Genomic DNA, 14,536 nt, shown 5'->3' with positions numbered 1-14,536 from the left:
CTCTAGGGAATATGTGGGAGGATTTTACAGAGGCTCTGACCCTCTTGGAATTCTATTTATAGTCGTATTTGTGCTTTAGGGGGGAAAAGGCCCATGGTTTTCAGTAGAATCTCAGAGGAGTCTGACCCACAAATAATTGTGAGCATGAATCCAGGTTTAATCCCTTTAGTTTAAAGATGAAGGAACAATTTCAGATGGCAAAGTGACTTGCTTAAATTCACACAGAAGTCATTGGCTGATCTGAGACACAAACCTTGGCCCCTAAATCCTACTGGGGTCTTTTCATCTGGGTCACCAAGACTCAATCTTGCCCTGTCATTGACTTTTCCCAAGTTAAAAACTGAAGAAAAATAAGGGGACAAGATCACAAGGCCCTTTTCATTATCACATTCCTTGAAAGGACCTTACATAGCTGATAGAGTTAGATGTAACTGTTCAGTCTGTTGTTGTTGTTGTTGTGGCTGTTTTTAATGGAATTTAGAATAAAAAAGATGTAGAATTTAATCTCACCCAGGAACATTCCCAGAACAGAACCAAGTTACAAATAATGTTCAGAATATTACAAAAAAGACAGCCTTTCTCTCTGCTATGCTCAAACCTGATACAGGACTCTGGGAGACACAAAAAATATATCATGGTCTAGTCTGGCAGATGAGACAGTAATCATCAAGCAAAATGAGTTAAATATAATAAAGTAATAAAGCACCTACTGTGTGTTGACCATGGGAGAGACACAACTACAGATTAGATGGGGATGTAGGTCAAATGGTGATGATGTATACACACATGAAGTTAATCCTGTGAATATGTGTTATGGACCAGTACTACAAATAAAACATTTGGAGAGTTCTGCTATGAGAAAAAAGGGTTCCAACTTGGGATATATAAATCTGGAGAGCTATTTATTGAGGAATACACTGGATAGAGTAAGGGAAACAGCAAGTCTGAGTTCTATACATGAAAACTATTTGCAAAATACAATTAACAGCCATTCATTTTCTGAAGGCCTACTTCAGAAAATCTCAAAAGACTGTCTTTAGTGGCCCTAGAAAGATGATTTTCTAATGGTTCCTTGTGTATTGACCCTTCAAATTTTATCAAAATAATCATACTAGATATATTCAAGGAATGTAAGGTAACCTATAATATGCATAGCAGGGCCCAACATACCTCAGGATGAAAATGTGCTGTTTCCCCAAATGCTTTTGCATGTATTTTGTTAATCTTCTTGTCATTCACTTATAATGCACTGCTAATACAGTAATACACTTAGGGTCACAAAGATCAAGAGACATATTGATTTCATTCCACAGCTAAATGCATATCATCTCCTGAATTTACCTTAAATCTATCTCTTTTTACTTTATTTGAAATAAATTACATACATGTAGCATAGTTAATCTCTATTCTGAAATGGTGACTGGTCAGTTAATATAAACTGCAAATCAACACATGATCATTTCATTTGACACCCTATTACATAGGGAAGCATTTTTCTGGAGAGGAATAAATATGTGATATGCTTCTCTTTCCATCATACATGGGAATCGGGGTGGCATGTTTATGTGATACTCGTAACTATTTGTAAGTATTATATGTCTTATGTGTAATTTTACTATGATGTATTTTACCAAAGCTGTTGCCCAAGAGTAAACCCTAAGTAAATGATTTAGCAGTAAATACAGAGAAGAAGATAGGGGAGGAGGTATACTTACAGACTGTTTGTTAGAAGTGTGAATTCAAATAATATCTTTGGGGAGCAGTTTAGCCTTACTTAAAATGTAAAGTGCCCACATCTTTGCAGTAAGTGTGAGGTGGGGGCCAGAATTTTGCAAGAGTCCTGCTACTCAGCCTAGGATGAGAATCACTTTGATAGCCTGAGTGTCTCTTTTGCCCTCTACAGTCAAGTGCCCTTCTAATACCCCTTTTTGATTCTAAGCTAATGCATTTCCTATGAACTCAGAAATAGAGTTAAATTTTTAAGCCTACATATAATGGAGCTAAATGTGTTGAGCAATTTCACTTTAGAAAGGGACAGAATGGCTCCCTAGCTTGCAAGACTTGACTGCCATTGATTGAACACAATAGCATGTCTAAAATAAAGAATGCATCAATCAGCAGGAGTCAGTGGTTAGCCCTGAAAGCACTAAAAATAAAATAATGAAAGGGGAGTTGCATTTACAGCCACAGAAGCTAATGCTGTGTGTGTTTTTTAAGAATGCCCACAGGAGGATGTCCTGTGCTGGCATTTTAGAAGGCTCTGTCTTCTAAGCGGGGTACTTTTCTGTTGAAGCAATGATCACTATAGGCTACCATAGCCTGATGCCAATATATGCCCAAACATAATCAAATCATCCGGCTCTGATTCTAATCTCACTGAGAAACCTTGTGACAACAACAGAGCTTCCTCACAAGGAGAAAAGACCCTGACTGAACTGAAAGAAGGTAGGAGTGAGTTGTGAAGCTAAGTGGGAGAAGGCTGTCCCAGGCAAATGGAACAAAAATTGTAAAGGCTTTGTCTCAAGCATGCCTGCTGTGGTCAAAGGACAGCAATGAGCCTGGAGTGTCAGGAATGAGGTAGCAGTAGGAGGTAAGCTCAGACAGATGAATCCAGGCAGGGAGGAGGAGGAGCCTGACGATGTAGGAAAATGTAGGACCTTGTAGGGGATATTATGAGCATTTTGGCTGTTATTCTGTGAAGCTACTGACAGATATTTTTGTTGTGTTTGTTTGTTTGAGTAGAAGAGTAACATGATCTGATCTGCATTTTCAAAGAATAACTCTATGGTCCACGATATAAAGAGTTTAGACTTAGATGTCACCACTCTATTGTAACAAGTAAAAAGCTGAACAAGCTAAAAAAAATCAACAACTCTTAGATCTTCCATTAGAGAAGTAAGGACACAAAGCAAACCACTGCCAAAATATGGAAACACAGAAAGGTGGATACAGAAAAACACAACTTACAGGAGCAGAAACCCATGCAGGAAGCACTGCCAGGGAGGAAAACCTGAGCTGTACTGGATGAATGGCTGAGGGCTCATTGTGGACAAGATGGACAGATTAAAAACTCCAGGGGCAGGAGCGCAGCCATTTAGGGCCCTCACCTTTTTGTGAATTTTACCTCCTGGAGCTCTACTAGATTCTTGCAATAAAAAGCAGAGAAAAAAAATCTCCTCATGCTTTTTAAAAATGTTTTATGTTTATTTATTTATTTTTGAGGGAGACAGAGACAGCATGAATGGGGGAGAGAGCGAGAGAGAGGGAGAAAGACAGGGTGGGGGGGCCCGTGGGGGGCAGAGAATCTCAAGAAGGCTCTGCTCCCATCAACACAGAGCCCAAGGCAGGGGCTCAAACCATGAGATCATGACCAGAGCTGAAACCAAGATTTGGACATTTAACCGAATGAGCCACCCAGGTGCCCCATCCTCTTGCTTTTGACAAGGAAGACAAATAGTGGCCATTTTCAAAAACAGAGCATTCTGTTGTTCTTAATAAGGTCTGCTCTTAAGAGGTTTTTACCAGAGCTTAACCTTCTGGGGTTATCAAAGACTAACATACTTGGGGGTGGGGGCAGCAGAGAGAAATACCTAATTCCATTCCCTTCAGCCATTGTGTCCTACCTAAGTGGGGAGGAAGGAGACTGAGGTTTAAAGTCCAGAGGCACAGGCTCAATAAAAGGTTGAAATCTATTAATAGACTATAGAACACTTCCTCCCTGCCCCTCACTACCACATTACTGAAGGTCTGTTTACCACAGTTCCTTTTACCCAATACATCATGTTCACCTTTCCACAAAAATTACAAGTCATTCTATAGGCAAAAAACACAGTTTGAAGGGACTGAATAAAATGAGAACCAGAGTCAGATATGATAGTAATGTTGGAATTATCACACCAGAAACTGTGTTTTAAGCTATAATTAATACGCTAAGGATGTTAATGGAAAAAGTAGATAACCTGAAAGAACAGATGGATAATGTAAGCAGAGAAATGGAAATTCTAAGGAAAAATAAAAAAAAGAAACACTAGAGATCAAAAACACTGTAACAGAAACAAAGAATGTCTTTGGCAGGCTCATTAGCAGACTGGACATGGATGCGGAAAGAATGTCTAAGCTTGAAGATACAACAATAGAAAACTCCAAAACTGAAAGGCAAAGAGAAAAAGAAAAATACAAAACAGAAAATTCAAGAACTGTGAGACAACTACAAAAGGTGTAACATACTTGTAATGGGAATACCAGAATGAGAAAAAAAGAAAGAAAGAAATAGAGGCAATATTTAAAGACATGACTTGAGAATTTCTCTCTAATTAATGTCAGACACCAAATCATACACCCAGGAAGCTCAGAGAATTCCAACACAGGATAAATGCCCAAATTACTACACCTACAAATACAGTAGTCAAACTACATAAAATCAAAGATAAAGAAAAAAAAGGAAAAACACAGGAAAACAAACAAAAGAAGAAGAAGAAGAAGAAGAAGAAGAAGAAGAAGAGGAGGAGGAAGAGGAAGAGGAAGAAGAAGAAGAAGAAAGAAGAAGAAGAAGAAGAAGAAGAAGAAGGGGAAGAAGAAGAAGAAATAAGAAAAGAAGAAGAAGAGGAGGAGGAGGAAGAGGAAGAGGAAGAAGAAGAAGAAGAAAGAAGAAGAAGAAGAAGAAGAAGAAGAAGAAGAAGGGGAAGAAGAAGAAGAAATAAGAAAGAAGAAGAAGAAGAGGAGGAGGAGGAAGAGGAAGAGGAAGAAGAAAGAAGAAGGAAGAAGAAGAAGAAGAAGAAGAAGAAGAAGAAGAAGAAGAAGAAGAAGAAGAAGAAGAGGAAAGAAAAAAGAAGAAAAAAGAAAGAAAGAAAGAAAGAAAGAAAGAAAGAAAGAAAGAAAGAAAGAAAGAAAGAAAGAAAGAAAGAAAGAAACCCTGAAAGAAGCCAGAGGAAAAAAACATGTTACTCATAGTGGAACAGAGATAATAATCACATCCAACTACTCCTCAGAAACTATGCAAGAGAGAAGAGAGTGAAGAGTAATATTTAAAACGTTGACAGAAAAAAAACCCAGCAACCTACAATTCTGTACTCTGAAATTATTCTTCAAAAATGAAGGAGAAATAATGACTTTCTCAGACAAACAAAAATTGAGTGAAATTTGTTGCCAGTAGACCTGACTTGCCAGAAATGTTGAAAGAAATTCTTTGGATAGAAGGAAAATAATATAGATCAGCAACATGATCTACATAAAGAAAGGTAGAGCATCAATGAAGGAATAAATGAAGGTAAAAAAACCTTAACTTCTCTTATTCTTAATTGATTTAATAGCAGATGTTCAAAATTAATAATAGCAACAATGTATTCAATTATATATGCTTATGTATATATGTTATATATATATATGTTTATGTTGCTTATATATAAGTGAAATGAATGACAATGATGATTTAAGGTATAAGAGAGAGGAATAAGATTCCTGCATTATTTTTATAAGGTATACTATCTGTGAAGTAGTATAGTGTTATTTGAAAGTAGTCTTGGATTAGTTGTAAATGTATGCTGCAAATTGTAGGGCAACCACTAAAAATTTTTTTAAAAAGTATAAGTGGGGTGCCTGGGTGGCTCAGTTGGTTAAGTGTCTAACTCTTGATTTCAGCTCAGGTCATGATCTCATGGTTTGTGAGTTCGAAACCCGCATCGGGCTCTCCACTGACAGTGTGGAACCTGCTTGGGGTTCTCTCTGTGTGCCTCTCTCTCTCTCTCTCTCTCTCTCTCTCTCTCTCTCTCAAAATAAGTAAACTTAAAAAAATAAAAATAAAAAACAAAAATAAAAATAAAAAGTATACCCAATAGGCTAAGAAAGGAGAAAAAATGGAATGATACAAAACGCTCCATTAAAACTACAAAAGGCTGGGGCACCTGTGTGGCTCAGTTGGTTAAGTGTCCAACTTTGGCTCAGGTCATGATCTTGTGGTCCATAAGTTCGAGCCCTGTGTGGGGCTGTGTGCTGACAGATCAGAGCCCGGAGCCTGCTTCAGATTCTGTGTTTCCCTCTCTCTCTGCCCCTCCCCAACTCGTGCTCTGTCTCCCAAAAATAAATGAAAACATTAAAAAAAAATTTTTTTTTTAAATTTTTTTTCAACGTTTATTTATTTTTGGGACAGAGAGAGACAGAGCATGAACGGGGGAGGGGCAGAGAGAGAGGGAGACACAGAATCGGAAACAGGCTCCAGGCTCCGAGCCATCAGCCCAGAGCCTGACGCGGGGCTCGAACTCACGGACCGCGAGATCGTGACCTGGCTGAAGTCGAACGCTTAACCGACTGCGCCACCCAGGCGCCCCAAAAAAATTTTTTTAAAAACTACAAAAGGCAAAAAAGAGTGGGAGACAAAAATAGAGACAAAGAACAAGGGAAACAAACACAAAGCATGCTTTTTATTAATACAAGACCCAACTATAGATTGTCTATAAAAAATTTACTTTAAATAGATCAGGTGCCTGGGTGGCTCAGTCAGTTAAGCATCAGACTTCAGCTCAGGTCATGATCTCACAGTTCATGAGTTCAAGCCCCACATCAAGCTCACTGTTCTCAGCACAGAGCAGCACAGAGTCCACTTTGGATCCTCTATCTCTCTCTCTGCCCCTCCCCTGCTTGTGTGTGTGCATGCTCTCTCTCCCAAAAATAAATAAACATTTAAAAATAAATAAATAAATAAATAAATAAATAAATAAATAAATAAAAAGACATATACAGATTACAAGTATAAACGTGTGGAGGAAATATATTTTGCTAACATTAATCGAAGAAAGCAGGAGTAGCTATATTACTTTTTTACCAGCTAGATCCAAAGATCTGACCTTTACTGCCCACCTGCTTGTACTCGTCCACCTTTGTCCCACACTTTTCCTTAAGCTTTTTTCCCCAGCTTGTCTCTAAACTCAAGCAAATGGAAAGTGAAATCACCCCTTGAGGGATACCAACTGCTCTTAACAAGACCTCCAGTTAGCCCAGACCACTCAGACCAGTAAACCCACCTCAACCCTGCACAGATGGACCATGGAGTGAGCTCTAGAATATCCGACAATTACATTTACCTCATTATAATACTAAAATCTCCACCCAAGGAGGAGTATAAGCCTCATTTACATAACATACAATGTATATATAGGCATGTTTCACAACCTTATGCTTGCCTCTATATATGGTGACAAGGCTCCCCCTTTTAAATATTTATCCTAAGTCTAAATAAAAGGAACCCATCCACCCTTGTTCAGGGAGTCACGGCTTTGAAAGTTATTCCCTGTGATCTCCTTATTTGCTGCAAAAATAAAGTTTACTTTGTGCGACATTTCCACCTGGTGTATCTGTAACTCACCAAGGAGCGTACTCACTTTGGTTTGGTTTCACTTTCAGACTAAACAGACTTCAAAGCAAGGAAAATTATCAGAGATAAAGTAGAGCATTATACCTGACGGAACTACAATTGACATAAAGCCCAACTCTCTATAGTCCTAATGCCTAAACCTAGACAAGTAAACACAACTGACACAAAACTTACAACCATGAAGATGGCTTTCACATAAAACTTTTAACCACATTTCTTAAGTAAGCTTCAACATTTCCTGAAAGATATACTTCATTTTCCTGTTTCAATCATTCTTAATTTTTTCACTCCTAGAACAATGCCTTAACATCACAGATGCTTAGTTCATTTTAAGTGAAGAACAGACTTCAATCGCACTTTCATTAAAAACATTTCGTATTCAAAGATTAAATAATTTTCAATCTAGCCAATTTTTTTTCCCCCAGATGAATGAACTTCTTTTCCACCGACTGAACTCACATCTTCTATGATAGAAAAAGTAGAGTGTTCTTGGTCTGGAGTTATTTTGTTCTTCTCAGTTTCCTATGCTTTTTTAGGTTATCAGTCTAGACTCACTTAGCAATTATTATTCTAAAATTCCACCTAGTTCAAGAAAATGCGTAGTAAATCTTAAAGATGGAAGCAAGAAATGGTACTTTCCCCAGTATACAATGTTGCTCTGATCACCAAACACAGGTAATTAATCCCATTGGGCATATGGCTTTTACAACAAATGGATTTAATTATTTTGGTCTCCTCAGTGTTTCTCTTGTTACTTAACATTTTCTTTTATTGGAAAGTGATAATCTTGATGAGTTGATAGTTCACATCCAGTCTCAAAACTCTGCTCAGTTCTCTCTATATCCTGAGGCTGTTTTCCTCCACTTTGTCTGTGGAGGGCCTCAGCTCAGTTTGCTTCTCATTATGCAGCTTGCTGGACGCCAGGAAGCTTCTGAATGATGAGATTGTTCTGCTGTTTCATCCTCTGCCCGACCCAAGGACATGCAGTTCACACTCCGAGCCTTGCAACTGTTTTGCTCTGACCCTGCTTTTCTGTTCATTTACCATTGTTCTGTTAGCCATTCTGGTTCATAGCCAGTGTAACTCTCTGACCATCCCTTTAAATAACAGCAATTCTTTGTATTGCCATGGGGCTCACTGACCTACTTTCTTCTTTGATTTGCTGCCCTACAGTTGGTCTGTTTCACTTGTCTCCCAGATGTAAAATCACAGTATCTCTTCTTTTACATAGATCTTTAGCAAACTCTCCTCGGATGAACTGATACCATTTTTTTTATGTCTTCTTAAATATTGATTTTATTAAACATACTTGATGCAAAGGAGCAATTGTACACTCAAGTTCTACAGGCAGTAGCAATTTTACATAGTTTACATGACGAAGAAAAATAATTAATACATTTTTTTGCTTAAAATGATAATATTCTGTTATTTCTACCTTATGATATTCAAATGTAGTAGCTAGGGGGAAAAAGCATTTACTTACCTAATTTCCTTAGTTTCTCAACACTTACCTGAAATTTTTTTTTCATTACCAAAATTGGAACCCCCAACTCTCTCAAACATTATAAATCAATTACTCTAAAATCTTGGCTTTTGAATTTGCAAATTTCTCTTTAAAAAGGTAAACAATCTTATTTTCAGTGTACAAACATTTCATTCAACTTATAAAAATGTATAATTATCTTCTAAGATTATTAATAAAAATTAACGTATGTTTTTTCAAAACCCCATGTTGAATTTCATTTAAACCCGCAGTTGGAGAGGAAGAATTCTCTTGAAGTATGTTTATGGCCTATCACACCCCCAAATGATGTCAAAGCATTTCAGTTTGTTCCCCAAATTTGCTGTCCATTCATGTGTTTAACTTTTCTTAGTTATTTATTTTTATTTCTCCTTCAAATAATGGAAACTACTGTGAGGAAAAATATAAGGTAATCACAAGATTTTTAGAAATAAAATGAAGTTATTGAGAATAGACAGCACTTTTATTTTTGGTTTGATATACTAACTAGAAATAGTTTCCAGTTTACTAACACAAGGGAGCAGCACCTCACACACAAAAAGTGAGACGCGTCATTTGCCTAGGACCTCTTATGCAACACTTGGCATGAATTGGGCTATTGATATAATCTCCAAATGGGTTCATATGTATATATGTGATTGTATAATCACAGATATATTTATTGACAAATTTAGTGATAATTTTAAAAAAAAAATCTCATAAAACTTTACACACATCTGATTATTAGATCATAGTACCTGGATTATGCCATGAATTATTCTTTTTTTGTAAATATCATAATTATGAACAGTTTAATTATATTATATCCTAAGTATTTTTATGTCAAATGAAAATATTGACAAATCTATCATGCTTGCAATCCTGTTTTGGTATTACATCATTTATTAATACAGGGAACCTCAAAAAAAGGAAAGTGGCCAGAGTCTCCTGTCATCCAGATGGTTTAATAAGGAAGACATAGAAACCAATGGGCACAGAAGGAGAACAGCCTGTGTTCCTGCTCCATCCCCTTATAGTCTCCTCCCCATATAACTATTAGCCCAGAGAGTTGCCTTCCCTTAAGTAGCGATAGTGCTGTAAGAAAGCACATTTTCTCAATCACAGAAGTACAACCTTTAAGGGTTGAAAGAACTTTAAAAGGTAGTCTTGAATATAAATAGCAGTCCAGCTTCCTCCTAACACGTACCAGAACCACCACCAGCACCACCATCATATTAAGATGTAGAAACCAAGGCCCATTTTCTGAAGTCTCATAGCAAGTAGCAGTCACTCAATGCAGAATACAGGTCATCAGACTTTTATTCCATACTGTCTGCATCATACCACACTAGACATAGAGAGTGCCTAGGGATCCCAGCAGAGTTACTTTCATGCCCTCTCTCACCCAACCATGATCTAGTTGCATGATGTCCACTAAGAGGTAAATCACTAAGAGGTAAAATGTATTCTATGGTGTGTGGAAGCTGGGCTCTTTAGAAAGATACTCTGATGAATGTTTGGTGACATTGAAATGGACTGTTACTATAATAATTTAGGCATATTATGGATTCTGCTTCTATAAACTGACTTAAAAAATACCACTCATTGGTAGCATTGATTCTATGTATTTTCAGAGCCAAATCCCTTACCAGTCAATTTTCAGAATGCGATCCTTTTTTATAATTGGAGGTTGCATGTTGTGAAAATTCACCAATAATACTACCAGAATATAATTAGAAGTGGGCAGAAATAAGAGGTATGATTTTCTAAGTTTCTAAGGAAGACTTGTTTACTTTTCAACAAATATTATTATTACCCATGTATTCTTGATTTGTACTTTATAATGAGTATCTATTGATTAGTCTTTTCCATGATGCTCCTTACCCTCCCCTGCTTACAGGGAATGACTCTTCTCTTCACTCATTTTCTTTAAGGAACCACTCCAAACATGGGGTAATCATCAGCACTGCCTGGTTCTTATATTACCTTGCCCTGTGGCCATCGTTGCCAACACGAGGGGCACCTGACCCATGCTGGGCCAATCATAATGCTTCCTTTGTGATTTTGCTGTCTGAAACCAAGTCATTACAAGTGCATTTTGAAATTATAGGTGGTGTAAAATGTTAAACTTGCTTACTCTTGATGACCATACTTCCTACATGAGGAGACGGCCCGTCTGCCCTGGACCACAAGGAGGATGAAGTCAATAGACAAAGTAAAGGAAATGGAAGACAGGCAGCCTTTGATTATCCATTTCCTGAGACTCAGCTGCTTCCTTTCTTTCCTTTGCTCCTAGTTTGTTTACCCTTAACATAAGGTAACTGAGTAATCTTTCAATAAATTTCCCTTTTGCCTGAACTAATTAGGTTTGGGTTTTGACATGTAAAACCTAAAGTGTCCTGAATAGTCTATTCTCCTTATCTTGTATCTTCCCTGGAATCTTCTCTTGGCATGGAAAACAGAAGAGAGAAATGAAAGGCAACTGGGATATTTCTTTTTTGTTCTTTTCTTTTTTTTTTTTTTTTTGCCTCTACCTCCAGCTTTGAATGAAACATATGATGACCTCAGAACCAGACAAAAATGAGAAATGTTCCCAATATGTCCCAAGAGTGTCCTTCAAATTAAATCTAAACCTTAGATTCATTACTGGTAAAGTAATAGAGGAGATTTAGGAGGTTTTTTTTTTTTTTTTTTTTTTTTTTACAAAATCAGTAATTGTCTCCTTATGGCAAGACAAGTTCTGAAGGATGGATATCATAAACTTTCAGGTCAGAGGTCAAAATCATTGCAACTTATTTCATGGTTTCTTTGGTTCCTGAGGCAATAGTTTTATTATTACAAAACCCTGGACATTTATGGTCAGCTCTTATTGTGCAGATCTGTAAACAACCAGATGACAGAATTTTAGTGATTCTAAAAGTGTTTTGCCCAGAATTATCACAACCTAGGCTTTATAATGCTTAAAATCTGTCAGTTTTCTCAGACGAAACATCTACTTCAGTAAATTGTGAAGATATACCAGGCATTGACACACATGATGTCATAACACATTAAAAGCAATCTCCTGAAGACTCTAGAAAAACATAGCAAAGAAAAACTTTTTTAAAATCCCCAAATTAGCTCTTTAGCGTTCTCCTTATCATTATTTCAATTTGGCTTTGAAATACAAATAAATTGGATCTATAATTTTTGATGCCATACTTTTCTTGCTGTTCATCTATGTTTTCCCATTCACCTAATTTACCCTTGTATCATGATCTCCGCCAATTTGAGGCAATCAGTTTAGGCATGGTTTACCTCAACCCCCAGGTGGGACATTCAATCTGTCTTGGGGTAGAAGATTACTTTGGAAATTTCATTCTTTTCTTTTTTTGCACCTTCATCCTGTATTATCAATTTTTGTGATTAACATAAGCTAACCTAATATGGGTCTCCCTTCTGCTTTCCCTATTATTTTCCTGATTCTAATTCTATCATCCTGTTTAATAATAGTAAGAACATATTATAGCACTTTTCAAATTTTCAAGGCAATAAATATATTTTTCTATCCTTAATATAATGCTGAAAAGTGGGAAGGACTACTGTTATTACTCCCATTTCACAGTTGGAGAAATTGTGTCTACCAATTATTAAATGAGTTGCCCAAGATCCCCTAGCAAGACAGTATCAGAACTGGTATCAGAACTCAAAATTCCTAAATTCTAGTTATTTTTACACTCTGGCACCCAATTTCTCTTTCCTTTTGGGTCAAGATCTCATTATTCTAGTCACAAGCTCTTCCTCCATTCACTTGTGACATAATATGATGAACATTTTAACAATTTATTTATTTTCTCCTGGAGAATATGGATTCTTTTCCCAGACCTCTAAAGAAAGGTTCAAGTAATGGCAATTTTAATCCAGGTGTCAAGAAAGATCATGATAGGTGGAGATGATTTAGGAAATTAGTACTGCTCCTTTACATCACAATATTTAGATAGGTCTCTGTTCTCTGCTTGCAGGGCTGAGGCTATTTAGGAATAAGGCTGATATTTTTCCAGGACAGGATTACTTTCAAATATTCTTAAGTACTTTTCCATAAATTATGGAAATGTCCTAGGAATTCCAACATCTCCTGAACTACTTCCTACACCAATATTATTGCAAAATTGCAGATAACCTCAGGCCTGATTTTTTTCCTAGAAAACATCACTAAAAGAATGTAGAGAGACAGATTACATCTGTTGGAGAGTTGATTACTAGAATCAAATTTTTCATGTTTTTTTTTCTACAAAGTTATTTTAGGAAGATTATTATATTCTCCCAATTACTTTTAGGTATTTGTTTTTAGGTTAATACTCTGTACACAAGTAACTGTAGATTAGTGTGTACTGAGACAGAACAGCTTGTACCTTTTTGTTACATACCAAACATCATCATAAGAAGCCACATCCATCATATTTGAAAAAAAAATCCAAAATTAATGAGCATTTTTTTTTTGCTCTTTCGATTAGTCAAGAAGTCTACAAATTAAGAAGAGTTTGTGTTCCAAAATGTGTTTGTAAGGTGTTTGGAACTCAATCTATTTTTTTATAAGGACAGATGTAAAACGTGGGGAATTTTGTTTTACTTTTCTAGATTGCTGACATACAAAACCTCCAGAGGAATAGACCTACATTTGCTGTTTTGATTCATTAATAGTGGAGGCTTTGGGGACTATGCTATCAACTGGCATCCAGGATTCAGAGAAAACTGTAGGGTTATTATGCATGTGAAAGAAAAGGGAACCTTTTACTTTTGGAAGAGAAGGGCCTGGGCAGCATCTCAGGGAAAGGAAGAGGGAAGGATATTGGTTGGGTCACATGAGAGGTAGAGAGACCTGAAAGGAGACCAGTATCTCATGAAAATTTAGAGAGTTTACCTTGGAATATTTGATAGCAGACCCTGTCCTCATTTTATCTTATGAAATTGTCAGTAAATACTACACCACTGCAATAAATGTACTTGAAGGATCAGGAAGAGAAAAATGGGAAGACATAGTTTGGGTTTCATGATAGTTATCCAGGGAAGACTTCAATGCCTATCTAACCCATAAAGATCCAGAAATGCAAAACCAGCATATCCATTTTAAGCCAAATCAAGACTAGCCTTATTTCTATAATCAAATACATTTTAAATTGTTTTGCAAATAATTTTTTCCAATTCCATCTTTCCACGGATGGAGTAAAGGGTTGAATTGCATTCTTAGTCCCAGTAGTAAACTAATTTTTTTTTCAACGTTTATTTATTTTTGGGACAGAGAGAGACAGAGCATGAACGGGGGAGGGGCAGAGAGAGAGGGAGACACAGAATCTGAAACAGGCTCCAGGCTCTGAGCCATCAGCCCAGAGCCCGACGCGGGGCTCGAACTCACGGACTGCGAGATCGTGACCTGGCTGAAGTCGGACGCTTAATCGACTGCGCCACCCAGGTGCCCCTAATTTTTTATTCCCATGTCAATTCAATCAGAATTGGTTTGGGAGTGGTGGGGAGGAAAGAATTCTCATCATTTGACCCTGAGTGACTGATTTCTAATCATTATGTTTCCTTATGATATACTACAAAACACATCAGAATAGAAAGTTTGATATGTGTGAGTGTATGTGTACAGGAGTAAATATGTATTAATTTTATCTACCCCTTAAGGATAG

General features: G+C 36.9%; 1 protein-coding gene across 3 annotated transcripts in view; it reads right to left on the bottom strand.

The window, feature by feature from the left end:
* The window catches only part of PPP1R1C (protein phosphatase 1 regulatory inhibitor subunit 1C), a 124,564-nt gene that overhangs the window by 12,067 nt on the left and 97,961 nt on the right, over positions 1 to 14,536 (bottom strand). The window lies entirely within an intron of this gene.

The sequence above is a fragment of the Puma concolor genome, chromosome C1 (genome assembly GCF_028749965.1).
Source record: "Puma concolor isolate L17-30 chromosome C1, mPumCon1.1.hap2, whole genome shotgun sequence".
NCBI classification, from domain to species: domain Eukaryota; kingdom Metazoa; phylum Chordata; class Mammalia; order Carnivora; family Felidae; genus Puma; species Puma concolor.
Note: the sequence above shows the minus strand (reverse complement) of the source record. Positions and strands in the feature narration are given on the sequence as shown.